The following is a 14,743-nucleotide window of genomic DNA, read 5'->3' as shown; positions in this document are numbered from 1 at the left end:
TGACCCTCTCTAACAGTTACAAAGTTTTTGCAGATTTTTACAAAGGTGAAGAACAGAAAACAGAAAATCAAATAACATAACATAGCAAAAGAAAAGAAGATGTATTTGATGATGATAATTTATTGCTCCACTGCAAAGTGTATTTCAAATTAGCAATTCATTTAAGGTGGTGTTCTTTGTGATAACAGCATTTTTCAAGGACTTGACCAAGGATAGTTACATGTGTAATGAACCCAGAACCCATAAAAAAAAACATAAATGAAAGAATATCAGGGGGTTCCTGATGTTGGAATACAACAGTAATCCTGGACGATTGAGGAAGTGTGTGCGTGTGTGTGTGTGTGTTGGGGCGGTGTTTTGAGGTAAAATTTGAGATCTTGGGGGGGCATGTTAGACATAGTTGTGTCAGACATAAATTCTGCTTAAATCATGGGAATATCTGTCAAACTCTCATAGAATTGTGGGACTTTGGAGATGTTGAACTTTAAATATCACCCATGGAAATGTAAAAGACAGATAAACCAATGATTTGGAACATTATGACCCCATTAATAATGATGTACTGGACCCAAGAGCATTTCATTTTCAAATCTACCTATTGAACATTAAATCTGGGTTAAAAAAAACATCATGAATCAAACATTCCAACACTGTTTTAAGTTTCTGTGGCTGTTAATTAACGATCGTTAAAGCAAACCAGTGTTTCAATGCAAAAATCCACTAGTTACGAAAAAAACCCTATATTACATCGATGATGGATATTATCCATCCATCCATCCATTTCTTCTGCTTTATCGGAGTCGGGTCGCAGGGGCAGCAGCTCAAGCAAAGCCGCCAGACCTCCCAATCCACACACACCTCCCCCAGCTCCTCCGGGGGAACCCAACGGCGTTCCCAAGCCAGCCAAGAGACGTTGTCCCTCCAGCGTGTCCTGGGTCTTCCCCAGGGCCTCCTCCCGATGCTGGATATTAAAGAAAGTTAATTTTGTGAGAAAAGTATTGAACGGGTATTTCACTTACATGTGGAGCTGAGCAGCAGGAAACATTATTGAGACTTTATTCACATCAGAGAACAACACTAACCTGATCTGAGCGCTGTGATTGTGCTGAGAACTTTATTGTTACTTGACGCTATTAAAAAAAAAAAAAACTTCTGTTTGTTGCTGTTTAAACTGTGAAAAAAAGTGTCCAAAGCAAGGACATCCAAACCAGTATTGTTCCCAAAAACTCTATTTACAGACCAAGTCAGTGATGTCAAAACAAATGGATCAAAGTGCGATGAATTGGACTATGGGTGCTGTAATTAATTAATCTCAATTAACATGTTTTGACAGCCGTTAGTAATAATAGTCATTTTAATTATATAGCAATTTTTCTTGCAGATTTTAATCTGTTTTAGATTTAAAATAACACATCCATTAAACAGTATGCCAATTCAGAGAAAGAGAAAACTAAAGTACATACAATAATTATAAAATCACTCTGTTTAAACAGCAACACCAGAAAATTCAGTTGAACAGAATCATCCTCATTTGATCCCCTAACCCAACTTGCTGATCATTAATGCATCCATCCATCCATCCATTTTCTTCCGCTTTATCGGAGTCGGGTCGCGGGGGCAGCAGCTCAGGCAAAGCCGCCCAGACTTCCCGATCCACACACACCTCCTCCAGCTCCTCCGGGGGAACCCCAAGGTGGCTCCCAAGCCAGCCGAGAGATGTAGTCCCTGCAGCGTGTCCTGGGTCTTCCCCGGGGCCTCCTTCCCCAATGGGACGTGCCCGGAACACCTCTCCAGCGAGGCGTCCAGGGGGCATCCGGAAAAGATGCCAGAGCCACCCAACTGACTCCTTTTGACATGAGGAGCAGCGGCTTGACTCCGAGCTCCTCCCGAGTGACCGAGCTCCTCACCTTATCTTAAGGGAGCGCCCAGCCACCCTGCGGAGGAACACTTATCACGGCCCGCTTGTACTCGCGATCTGTTCTTTCGGTCATGACCAAATCTATGACCATAGGTGAGGATCGGAACGCAGATCGATCGGTAAATCGAGCGCTTTGCCCCCCTACTCAGCTCTCTCTTCAACCATGATGGTCCGATACAGCGACTGCATCCTGCAGATGCTGCACCGATCCGTCTATCGATCTCCGCTATCCGTCCCTCATCGTGAACAAGACCCGAGATACTTAAACTCCTCCACTTGAGGCAAGGACACTCCACCGGCCTGAAGAGGCAAAGCACCTTTTTCCGGTCGAGAACCATGGCCTCGGATTGGAGGTGCTGATTTTCATCCCGGACGCTTCACACTCGGCTGCAAACCGCCCAGTGCATGCTGAAGTCTGATTTGACGAAGCCAAAGAACCACATCGTCCGCAAACAGCAGAGAGATGAGATTCTGTGGTTCCCAAACCAGACCCCCTCTACACCCTGGCTGCGCGTAGAAATTCTGTCCATAAAAATAATGAACAGAACCGGTGACAAAGGCAGGCCCTGGCGGAGGCCAACGTGCACTGGAAACAGGTTTGACTTACTACGGCAATGCGAACCAAGCTCCTGCTGCGTTCGTACAGGGACCGGATAGCCCTAGCAAGGACCCCGGACCCCGTACTCCCGGAGCACCCCCACAGGGCGCCTTGAGGGACACGGTCGAACTCCTTCTCCAGATCCACAAAACACATGATGGTTGGGTGAACTCCCATGAAACCCTCAAGCACCCAATGGAGCGTGTAGATCTGGTCCAGTGTGCGCGACCAGGATGAAAACCACACTGCTCCTCCTGAATCCGAGGTTCGACCATTGGCGAATTCTCCTCTCCAGTACTCTAGAATAGACCTTACAGGGGAGGCTGAGGAGTGTGATCCCCTATAGTTGGAAAACACCCCGGTCCCCCTTCTTAAACAGAGGGACCACACCCGGTCTGCCAATCCAGAGGCACTGTCCCCAATCGCCATGATGTTGCAGAGGCGTGTCAGCCAAGACAGTCCCACAACATCCAGAGATTAAGGTAGTCAGGATGATTTCATCCACCCCAGGAGCCTTGCCACCGAGGAGCTTCTAGCCACCTCGGTGACTTCGGCCTGGGTAATGAATGAGTCCGCCTCTGAGTCCCCAGTCTTGCTTCCTCTTCGGAAGACATGACGATGGGATGAGAGATCCTCGAAGCTCCTTTCGGAAGGAAGGAGTACTTGATCATTAATGGTAGATATTATCCATAAGTATACATCATTGTCTGTGAACACACTTGTCTTCACTCTTGACTTAAAACATTCAGCTGAATGTGACTGTCATTACAATGAACATTTTTATGCATTTAAATATTAATTTATAAAAGATTATATCAGTCCCTTTATATTTCCAGCATTACCTGTGAAACAAAGCACTGGCTTTATCGGTGCTGCCGTGAACCTGAGATCTTTCCAGTCTATCTTTAGCTATAATCCCTCGCAGTAGATCTGACCTGTATATAATATTATATATATATATATATATATATATATATATATATATAAAAATTTTTTCTCTCTCTCTCCGTCTACTGCAGTTTTGGTTTCCTGACGTGGTCGGGCAGCAGCAGAGTCCCACTCACACAAATGACTCCCCGTCTACCTGGGAGCTCATCGAAGACCGAGGGTTGACAAGGAGGTGGAGGAGCAGCGGCGGCCGTCTTCCTGATCTTGGTACTGACCCGAGACCTGTGAGATCCTGCGAGTCCCTCGTCTCCATCAAAACAAGATTTACTGTTGGCCAAAGAGCAAGAACGGTCAGGGTGGCTCGTCATTGCGACTGTGAGGAGCAAAAATGGTCGGTACTGACCATTTTCAACAACTTTTCTCACACTATCAGGGCTCCACATTGCCATTTGCTCACTGGCCGGCGGTGACTTGGCCCACTTTCGGGCCACTATGGGCCAGTAAATTTATAATATAACTCAATGCTAAAAACCCTTGGCCGTACGAGAATGTCTTCTTTATAATTTGCAGTTCATTAATTTTTAAGATTCTATTGTCTTACGTACAGTTTGTACATGTTCAGTAAAGCCCCTCTATCAATCGATCAATCACTCAATCAGTCATAAACATATTTACATTTTAACAGCGTCTGCAGGGGGGCATGCGCGTGCATGTAAATGAGCTTTTGACAAGAGAGGAATTAGCTTTGAATTAGCAGAAGTTAGTGCGCATGCAACGGCAGCTAAATGTCTTCTAAATCACTTCAGAGGTGTTTTTAGGTTCCAAAAACAGCATTTTCAGTTTTAGAAGTGTTTATTCTTGCTAGCTTTACATAATATATGATAAAAGTGTTGTATTTATCAAAAATGAAGCAAAGTTAGCAGCTAGCGACACCAGGAAGTGACAACACCACTCTAATATTCGTGAGATCATACCATAAAAATAGGAAGAGAATGTGAATTTTTATCCTTTACAATACGTCAAAGTTAGCCCAATCTTTTAACTTGCCCAGGGCCGTGTCCCAAGAATGTTCCTGTAAATTTGAAGACTCTGACAGCAATAGAACTAGACTTATGCTGAACACAGGCAGACGGACGGACGAAAAGCCTTCGTAATACCCGATGGCCATATTTGATGGCCTTGAGTAAAAATGATGGCCCACTCGGGTCACTACAAATATTCACAAAATTCAAATTGTTTTACCATTTTTTCCGGCGGCAAAGTCAAATTTCTTCACATCTTGTCATCAAAATTCAGTGAGTCCGAGGTTTGTAAATAAGAACGCTCTGAAAGAATGAAACTCTAATATGTTTAAATTACAACCACTCAAACCCAGGAAAAGGTCAGTTCCAACTAAAAACAAATTCATTCACGGCACTTAATGGTAAGTGAAATGTAAAATAAATTAAATTAGTGCATGCAGGGTCAGTTACAACTAAGCAAAAATAAAAGGTTAAATAGTAACAATTTAACACTTTTAATGTTAATCTGCACAAGTCTTATTGACATGCTTAACAATGAATAACATGTAAATAAGTAACAGACAAAGTTATATACAAATTAAGTTCAAATATAAACATGTTCAAACAAAAACTGAAATGCAAAGAAGTTGTAACTAATGGCAATTTTGTCCAGTCTTATTGTTCATTAATTTCAGCCTTAGAATGCACCAGAATGCATGAAATTGCATCAAAATGTAAAAATTTCTGCAGCTATAGTTTGCGTCGTGCACGTATACTGGGCCAGTAGAATTTTGGTGGGGCCAGTAACTTGTCAAAGCTACTAGCCAAGTGGACCAGTGACAAAAAGTGGTCAATGTCCAGCCCTGATTGTGTTGCTCTGTTTTGACATGATCTCTTTCATTTCCCTTTAGTTCCTCTTATTCTCGCTTGCAGAGGAACTCTGCTCGACTACAGTTCCTACTATGCAAAAACACAGTTCCTACTTCCTACTAATGTGCGACCGATTAATAGGAACACTTTTAATTTTGCACAAATAGGTTCTTCCTGTCACTCCATTCAGGTACTAATACAACAGCAACATTATCTGCATCATAAGGATGTGTCTTTTGTATATAGCTTTAAAATACCAAAGACATCATAACGTATTGGAAATAAAACTCCGATTACTTCAGAATGGGGAACTTTTGTTATTAAAAATCAGGATTTTTATCTCACCAGTCTGTAACTCATAAGCCTTAAATTAATGGTTTCTTTGATAAAAGTCTATTTTCCTACTTTTCCCTGTGAGTTGGTGCACAGAGCCTGAGCTTTGGCCATGTGTGTGTTTAATTAGGGGTCGTGTGTGTTTATGCTTGTGCTGTACATTATTTGCACACACACACACACATGCACATTTTGGCTGACAGTCCGGCCTCTGCTGATCTACTTTTTGTTAAGAAAGTAACCACTTGTTTCTGTAATAGCTCAAGTGCATTAGCTCAAAAATGACCAATATTGGAAGTTTTATGGAGCAAGCTAAAATTTTCAGAATAAGTCGTGAAAACGTGGAAGCAAATACTGAAAGTCCCTCGAAATCCCTCCTGGCTTTTTAAAATCCAAGATGGTGTACAAAATGGCCGCCAATTCAGTTTATTTATTTATTTATTTATTTTTTTACATTATCTTACATATCTTTTTACATAAAGGTAAGAAGAACTAAATATGTTTCACAGCATGAGAAACTTTTTACCAGATGATCAATCAATCAATTTATTTATATAGCGTCAAATCACAACAAACAGTTGCCCCAAGGCGCCTTATGTTGTAAGGCAAGGCCATACAATAATTACAGAAAAACCCCAACGGTCAAAACGGCCCCCTGTGAGCAAGCACTTGGCGACAGTGGGAAGGAAAAACTCCCTTTTAACAGGAAGAAACCTCCAGCAGAACCAGGCTCAGGGAGGGGCAGTCTTCTGCTGGGATTGGTTGGGGCTGAGGGAGAGAACCAGGAAAAAGACATGCTGTGGAGGGGAGCAGAGATCAATCACTAATGATTAAATGCAGAGTGGTGCATACAGAGCAAAAAGAGAAAGAAACACTCAGTGCATCATGGGAACCCCCCAGCAGTCTAAGTCTATAGCAGCATAACTAAGGGATGGTTCAGGGTCACCTGATCCAGCCCTAACTATAAGCTTTAGCAAAAGGAAAGTTTTAAGCCTAATCTTAAAAGTAGAGAGGGTGTCTGTCTCCCTGATCTGAATTGGGAGTGGTTCCACAGGAGAGGAGCCTGAAAGCTGAAGGCTCTGCCTCCCATTCTACTCTTACAAACCCTAGGAACTACAAGTAAGCCTGCAGTCTGAGAGCGAAGCACTCTATTGGGGTGATATGGTACTATGAGGTCCCTAGATAAGATGGGACCTGATTATTCAAAACCTTATAAGTAAGAAGAAGAATTTTAAATTCTATTCTAGAATTAATAGGAACCCAATGAAGAGAGGCCAATATGGGTGAGATATGCTCTCTCCTTCTAGTGCCCGTTAGTACTCTAGCTGCAGCATTTTGAATTAACTGAAGGCTTCTCAGGGAACTTTTAGGACAACCTGATAATAATGAATTACAATAGTCCAGCCTAGAGGAAATAAATGCATGAATTAGTTTTTCAGCATCACTCTGAGACAAGACCTTTCTAATTTTAGAGATATTGCGTAAATGCAAAAAAGCAGTCCTACATATTTGTTTAATATGCGCATCGAATGACATATCCTGATCAAAAATGACTCCAAGAATTCTCACAGTATTACTAGAGGTCAGGGTAATGCCATCCAGAGTAAGGATCTGGTTAGACACCATGTTTCTAAGATTTGTGGGGCCAAGTACAATAACTTCAATTTTATCTGAGTTTAAAAGCAGGAAATTAGAGGTCATCCATGTCTTTATGTCTGTAAGACAATCCTGCAGTTTAGCTAATTGGTGTGTGTCCTCTGGCTTCATGGATAGATAAAGCTGGGTATCATCTGCGTAACAATGAAAATTTAAGCAATGCTGTCTAATAATACTGCCTAAGGGAAGCATGTATAAAGTGAATAAAATTGGTCCTAGCACAGAACCTTGTGGAACTCCATAATTAACTTTAGTCTGTGAAGAAGATTCCTCATTTACATAAACAAATTGTAATCTATTAGATAAATATGATTCAAACCACTGCAGCGCAGTGCCTTTAATACCCATGGCACTGCTCTAATCTCTGTAATAAAATTTTATGGTCAACAGTATCAAAAGCAGCACTGAGGTCTAACAGAACAAGCACAGAGATGAGTCCACTGTCTGAGGCCATAAGAAGATCATTTGTAACCTTCACTAATGCTGTTTCTGTACTATGATGAATTCTAAAACCTGACTGAAACTCTTCAAATAGACCATTCCTCTGCAGATGATCAGTTAGCTGTTTTACAACTACCCTTTCAAGAATTTTTGAGAGAAAAGGAAGGTTGGAGATTGGCCTATAATTAGCTAAGATAGCTGTGTCAAGTGATGGCTTTTTAAGTAATGGTTTAATTACTGCCACCTTAAAAGCCTGTGGTACATAGCCAACTAATAAAGATAGATTGATCATATTTAAGATCGAAGCATTAAATAATGGTAGGGCTTCCTTGAGCAGCCTGGTAGGAATTGAGTCTAATAGACATGTTGATGGTTTGGATGAAGTAACTAATGAAAATATCTCTGACAGAACAATCTGAGAGAAAGAGTCTAACCAAATACTGGCATCACTGAAAGCAGCCAAAGATAACGATACGTCTTTGGGATGGTTATGAGTAATTTTTTCTCTAATAGTTAAAATTTTATTAGCAAAGAAAGTCATGAAGTCATTACTACTTAAAGTTAAAGGAATACTCGGCTCAATAGAGCTCTGACTCTTTGTCAGCCTGGCTACAGTGCTGAAACGAAACCTGGGGTTGTTCTTATTTTCTTCAATTAGTGATGAGTAGTAAGATGTCCTAGCTTTACAGAGGGCTTTTTTATAGAGCAACAGACTCTTTTTCCAGGCTAAGTGAAGATCAACTAAATTAGTGAGACGCCATTTCCTCTCCAACTTACGGGTTATCTGCTTTAAGCTGCGAGTTTTTGAGTTATACCACGGAGTCAGGCACTTCTGATTTAAAGCTCTCTTTTTCAGAGGAGCTACAGCATCCAAAGTTGTCTTCAATGAGGATGTAAAACTATTGACGAGATACTCTATCTCACTTACAGAGTTTAGGTAACTACTCTGCACTGTGTTGGTATATGGCATTAGAGAACATAAAGAAGGAATCATATCCTTAAACCTAGTTACAGCGCTTTCTGAAAGACTTCTAGTGTAATGAAACTTATTCCCCACTGCTGGATAGTCCATCAGAGTAAATGTAAATGTTATTAAGAAATGATCAGACAGAAGGGAGTTTTCAGGGAATACTGTTAAGTCTTCAATTTCCATACCATAAGTCAGAACAAGATCTAAGATATGATTAAAGTGGTGGGTGGACTCATTTACATTTGAGCAAAGCCAATTGAGTCTAAAAATAGATTAAATAATTATCTTATCTGAGTTAAGCACTAAGTCAGACAAAAGGTCTGAAAATTCACAGAGAAACTCACAGTAACGACCAGGTGGACGATAGATAATGACAAATAAAACTGGTTTTTGGGACTTCCAATTTGGATGGACAAGACTAAGAGTCAAGCTTTCAAATGAATTAAAGCTCTGTCTGGGTTTTTGATTAATTAATAAGCTGGAATGGAAGATTGCTGCTAATCCTCCGCCTCGGCCCGTGCTACGAGCATTCTGGCAGTTAGTGTGACTCGGGGGTGTTGACTCATTTAAACTAACATATTCATCCTGCTGTAACCAGGTTTCTGTAAGGCAGAATAAATCAATATGTTGATCAATTATTATATCATTTACTAACAGGGACTTAGAAGAGAGAGATCTAATGTTTAATAGACCACATTTAACTGTTTTAGTCTGTGGTGCAGTTGAAGGTGCTATATTATTTTTTCTTTTTGAACTTTTATGCTTAAATAGATTTTTGCTGGTTATTGGTGGTCTGGGAGCAGGCACCGTCTCTACGGGGATGGGGTAATGAGGGGATGGCAGGGGGAGAGAAGCTGCAGAGAGGTGTGTAAGACTACAACTCTGCTTCCTGGTCCCAACCCTGGATAGTCACGGTTTGGAGGATTTAAGAAAATTGGCCAGATTTCTAGAAATGAGAGCTGCTCCATCCAAAGTGGGATGGATGCCGTCTCTCCTAACAAGACCAGGTTTTCCCCAGAAGCTTTGCCAATTATCTATGAAGCCCACCTCATTTTTTGGACACCACTCAGACAGCCAGCAATTCAAGGAGAACATGCGGCTAAACATGTCACTCCCGGTCCGATTGGGGAGGGGCCCAGAGAAAACTACAGAGTCCGACATTGTTTTTGCAAAGTTACACACCGATTCAATGTTAATTTTAGTGACCTCCGATTGGCGTAACCGGGTGTCATTACTGCCGACGTGAATTACAGTCTTACCAAATTTACGCTTAGCCTTAGCCAGCAGTTTCAAATTTCCTTCAGTGTTACCTGCTCTGGCCCCCGGAAGACAATTGACTATGGTTGCTGGTGTCGCTAACTTCACATTTCTCAAAACAGAGTCGCCAATAACCAGAGTTTGATCCTCGGCGGGTGTGTCGTCGAGTGGGGAAAAACGGTTAGAAATGTGAACGGGTTGGCGGTGTACACGGGGCTTCTGTTTAGAACTACGCTTCCTCCTCACAGTCACCCAGTTGGCCTGCTTTCCCGGCTGCTCGGGATCTGCCAGAGGGAAACTAATGGCGCTAAGCTACCTTGGTCCGCACCGACTACAGGGGCCTGGCTAGCTGTAGAATTTTCCACGGTGCGGAGCTGAGTCTCCAATTCGCCCAGCCTGGCCTCCAAAGCTACGAATAAGCTACACTTATTACAAGTACCATTACTGCTAAAGGAGGCCGAGGAATAACTAAACATTTCACACCCAGAGCAGAAAAGTGCAGGAGAGACAGGAGAAGCCGCCATGCTAAACCGGGTAAGAGCTAGTAGCTGCGCTAAGCTAGCGGATTCCTAAAAACACACAAAGTGAATAATGTGTAAATAATTTAGAGGTGATTCAGCAGAGGGAGTGCTTTAGTTAAGGCACGTGAAGATTACACTGGGAAACAAATCGTTATCTAGGTAACTAGATCAATCTAACTGCGCAGATTAAACAGCTAACAGATACAGCAAAACACCGCTGTGCTCCGGAACAGGAAGTGATACAGTACCGCAGTGAGAGCCAACCACCAGTAGAGGCAAGCAAAGGCAAGCATGATCTAGAGACTTTAGATGTGAACTCCTAATATATGGGGGTGTATGTTCAGGAGAACATCTCCTGAACATACACCCCCATATATTATCTAAGGAGCCATTAAATCTTCAGTTTTGCTTGAATTCTCACTTGCATGTAATTAACCCTTTAGCTTATTTCTTCTTTCAGTCAGATTCCACATTTTTTAAACAAACCCTGACCACCAGTGTTTGTAGAGTTGTGGAGCACAGCTGGGAAGGTTTGTGAAAGGCCTTCTGGGACTTTCTTTATTCTATCTGTTAGCAAATACTTTGTACTGGGTACTGATTATGCAAAAGGTGACAGCCATATGAGAACTCACAGCACTGTCCATGTCATCTAGACCCGAAACGTTAAAATCTGAGTATTATCGAAGAAAGTGTGGCCATTTTGGAAACCATCTTTGATTTTGAAAAAGCCACAAGGAGGATTTTTGGGGACTTTAGAGATATACAAACCTTCGAATATTTAAGATTTAAGTCATGAAAAACATTTTCTTTGGCACCACTATAATTTTATTTATTAGCCTTTAAATAAGGGATTCATAGCAAGACATTGACAATGTGATCAAAATTCACATTGTCAAGAAAAATTAATAAATAGTTCTCCAGGAGGGTAAAATTTCAAAAAGAACAAACAGCATTGAACTATTTACAGTAGTGACGCAAACAGTTTATTATTAGAGCGACATATAGATCATGTGGAGGCTTCCCCCGACTTGCACGAGGGATGTAGAGAAACACATGGTGACAGCCAATCAGAGTACAGAAAGGCACAGTGACATCATCTGGTTATTCGCTTGAACAAAAAAATCCAAAACGATGGAAAACGGCCGCATTTCTGTGAAAATCTAACATGTTTTTGATAATATGGAAAAGCTACGGAGAAATAAACACTTCTAAATCTAAAAACATTGTTTTTGTAGCCAGATAACACAAGTGATTTACAAAACATCTGATGGATGTCAGCGTGCTCACTACATGTACGCGCATCACGCAAGGTTAAAGGTAACTTCTGGTCAGTGGTGGGCACAGATAACCAAAAAATTAACTTCAATAACAGATAAGATAACTGAAAAGTTATCTTTGATAAAGATAAACCACTCAAAAATGTATCGGAAGTTACAGATAATCGATAACCGATAAATTCTGGTGTTGTCTATGGGACATTCGCAGTTACTAAAGAGCTGTAATTGATTTTTAACACGATCGCGTTTGAAAGCATCAAAAGCAGTAAAAGACCTAAAGAATAAGCAAGAATGTTTGACCATGCTGCCCTCTGCAGGAAGCAGCACAGACAAATCCTGAGAGCATCCACAAAATCAGCTCTTTATTAATCATAATCATTTTTCTTTTAACATTCTGCCCCTGCTGGAAGCTCTTGTTTACAACAGCGCTCCCACCACAGAGGCACATCGAGAGCAGTCATAAGGCCAGTTCCCTATCAATTTCAACACTCCGGTCAGGCAGAGGTCTTGAAAAATAAAGTCATACTAACTTATGGTTTTTTGAAAATACTGATAGAATAACTCCATTAATGTCAATTGTGTCATTTGTACAAAGTTAAAATATAACATATATCTTTTAATGTTGAATAAGGCACTAATTCTGAGGTTTTGTAACAAACACAGATCGCAAAGCATTCTGGGTAAAAGTGCTAAACAGTGATTGGTTCAGTAATCCATTATGTAAACCAACACGTTAATGTGACGTGTGTCGTATGTTGGTTTAAAGATAAATGTGCTTTTGTAAAATATTCCATTTTTATTTGTAAAAACAGGCATTTTTACGGAGTCCTGGAAGTGTCATCGCAATTGCATGTTTTAAAACTTTTATGATGTTGTAAAATGTGCACTCAATATTAGTAAGTAAGTAAGTAAATTTATTTATATAGTGCCTTTCACAGACATAAGGCCATGTACACACGTTGGGTATTTGTAAAACCGAATATCTTACCCTTTCAGTTTGGGGAAAAAACTTCATCCACACTGTCGTTTAAAAAAAAAAATCCATCCACATCGAACCATATAAATGTGTTGTAATTAGTCTGCTAAACCTTTGGGTGGCGGTACTGATTAAAATTCTATCCAATCAGGAGCCTTATTCTCTTGTCGTCACTTCCACAAAAACTAAAAACATGGCGCCAACCTCGTTCGTGTGGACCGATAAGGAGTCGGAATTACTTCTAACCGTAGTTTTAGAATACAAAGTTAACAAATATATGCACACAAAAAGCGCCTGGACAATGGACAATACCAACACTTTGAGAGCAGCCATGTACCCAGACGTTTAATACTGCCATGAACACTCCTGGCCAGTAGATGGCAGTAGCGGCCTTGAAAAAATGTCAAACAAAATTCCAGATAATCCGTGTCTGCTACATTTAAGATGCGTGGAATTTAACAAACGCAAATACACTAACGTCTATAAACCCAGAGAATATATTCACAAGAGTTTTAGGCACTAGAGTTTAATGCTGTTATCTGTGGACCCTGAACAGAGTGTCTGAATGCATTTGTCCTGTCGTGAACGTCTGAGATTACCTTATGCTACCCATAATGCATTGCTGCCTGGCACAGCATGTGCTCCCAAAACCTTAAAAATTAGCACATTACTTTAAAACGAAAACATATATCTGATATTTTCACTTTATAAACTTCAGACATGACATAATTTTAAATAACTTGTCTAAAATGAGTGGTTAAAATTTGAACCATAAGTTAAACATGTATGCCTCTGGATGAGTTGGTGACATTGCGATATATTTGTATGGTGTTAAAGGAAATGATTTTTTTTTGGTTACCAGTTCTCCTTTGCTTACAGACGATAGAGTGGTTTCTGTTTGCAGAGGGTAGAACAACATGCTTATTAGGAAATTTTTAACACGTAGGTCTCAACAGCTTTAACAGTTTTAAAAATGTTTTTCACTGTTTAGCTTAGTTTAGTACGTTATCGGTCTAAAAGTTATCGGACGGTAATTCATCGGAAGATAATTAGTCCGATGGTTTTTAAATTTATCTAAAAAGATAATCCGATAACGAAAACATTATCTTTGATAATTATCTATTATCGTAAGTGTGCCCACCACTGCTTCTGGTCATTTCAAAAGCTCACCAACGTACACACACACACACGCCAACTCCTGCAGATGGAATTCCTCCCAGGTAAATATGTTCTCTTCATTAAAATGAGCTGTAATTTTGAAACAGGTTTCAAAATAAACTGACATTGTAATGCTTGGATTTCAGTAGAAACTAAATTTTGTCAGTTCAGTGAAATTTGAAAGGCTATATAGCGTTAAGTGTGGGATTGTATACATTTTTATGGACCTATCCTGAAAATTTCAGCATGTTCTGCAAAATTTCCCTTTTATGTTTGAACTATAAAGACAACTGCAGGTCTTTTTTTTGTGGTGTCCTCCTTTAACTGGGCAGGTAATTACCAATGTTGCATGCCACCCCTCTATTTTCTCCGAAAGCTGATAGATCGCTGGTATTGTACTGATCCAAGACAATGAACTGTAACAGCGAACGCCCACACTGTATTTTCCTACATTACTGTGTGTAAAATTCATTTTTGTAAGCTGGTTTTTAATAGAAAGTTTATTTCTAACACAGTCGACAATCTCAATTGTAATGCAGCTGAATTTTATTGAAATAAAAGCTCAAAATAAAGCACTGGTTTGGGAGGTTTTCTGGCTCACTTTCTGTTCAGTGGTTACACTGTGCACCTGATCCTGTCAGACCTCAGAGGTGAAGCACAGTAGGTCCTGATTCATATTGGACACAGGAGCACCGGCGGCTGTGTGTGTTCTGTCCTCAGCATAAATGCTGTTTCTTATGTGGGGCACATCGTGTACTGTGTCCACATCTGGTTCTGTTCTGCATTTTAAATGAGGTTTATTTAGCCTTGGGATGTTTCAGTCAAAATGCATTTTGTATCACCAGTTATACAGCTTCATGATGAAGTGGTTTAGAGGAG

The sequence above is a fragment of the Thalassophryne amazonica genome, chromosome 4 (assembly GCF_902500255.1).
Source record: "Thalassophryne amazonica chromosome 4, fThaAma1.1, whole genome shotgun sequence".
Lineage (NCBI taxonomy): Eukaryota > Metazoa > Chordata > Actinopteri > Batrachoidiformes > Batrachoididae > Thalassophryne > Thalassophryne amazonica.
This window is presented reverse-complemented; position numbering follows the sequence as displayed.